Genomic DNA, 1,284 nt, shown 5'->3' on the forward strand with positions numbered 1-1,284 from the left:
AGTGGCTTGCTTCAATACCAATCTCTGCCACTGCATGGTTTTTGGATGCTAAGAAAGGGTAGCCCTAGCGAGGACCGGAGAGCCGACCATCCAGAAACTCAGCGAGACACCCACACAGTGCTCAGAGGGTTTCAGCAGGTGGATCCTTTCCCCCTAGGTCCCTGCTAAACCCTTGCTCCAGCGTGGTGTTAAGCATCAGTATTCATGGATATTCCCTCCCTGCTTAAGATGGGACACAGCTGTCTGCTCCCTTGGTAATCCTTGATCATCTACTTGGACTCCTCCAATGTGTCTATGCTTTACCCCGAGATCAAACGAGAGTGCAGACGATTACCAGACCTGGATTAATCGTGTTTTTTGAAAAAAATGGAATTAAAAACCAAGCAGCAACAACAACAAAAACTCACACAAATTGCTTTGATAATGTTCACACACATTTTACTTCTAGCTGCGTGCCCTTTAGGTCATAGGAGAAGAATCCCCCTTTGTCCTGCTCTGTGCTTCCCGTTCACTCCTTGCTTTAATATGGCTGAGTTTTGACTGAAGCTTATTTTACCAAAGGCCACATAAGACCAGACAAGTGATATCTACTTTTGTAGCCCCCCGCCATTGTCCATACCAAATGCTTAAAAGAAGGGACAAGTGAAGGGGTGCAGGTTGTGGCTGTGTTGGCATCTGGCTGCTTTACCACTCCATCCAGGAAGAGCATTGACCATCTACAGATGATCTTCAGACTGATGAAGGGTGTTTGTGCCCGAAAGCTTGCTAAGAAGAAATCTGCCAACTGTTTGAGTAGGTCTAATAAAAGATATCAGATTTACCCAAAAAACCTTGTCTGGGACAGGAGAAGAGCATTGAAGCTGACTTGCAGGGAAAGTTGCCTCCTTACCCTCCATACTTTAGGGGTTAGCTACACCCTGAAGGGCAAGGAACTTGGCTCTTGTGATTGCCAATATATGTTTTTGCTCAAAGGCAACAACACTCCTTCTCCTACAGAACAGGGAAGCTTGGACCCTCTGCCTCATGCCAGATGTCTACACCAGACCCTCAGCGTGTCTCAGGAGGGAGGTTTCCAAATACACACACCTTGCTCATCTTCCCCCACTCCCAACGGCTAGTGCTCCAGTGAAGACACTCCAAAATCTTCCTCTGCGCTGTTGCTTTTGAGACTTCAGTCTCTGGCCTTTTGGAGAGTGTATATCTCTTTTTGGAGCAAGAGAGTAGCACCAGGTGACCGAGTAGGGCATGCTCAGAAGAGTGCCAGCCAGCCCACACTGGAGATAT

The sequence above is a fragment of the Alligator sinensis genome, unplaced genomic scaffold (assembly GCF_000455745.1).
Source record: "Alligator sinensis unplaced genomic scaffold, ASM45574v1 scaffold190_1, whole genome shotgun sequence".
Taxonomy (NCBI): Eukaryota; Metazoa; Chordata; order Crocodylia; family Alligatoridae; genus Alligator; species Alligator sinensis.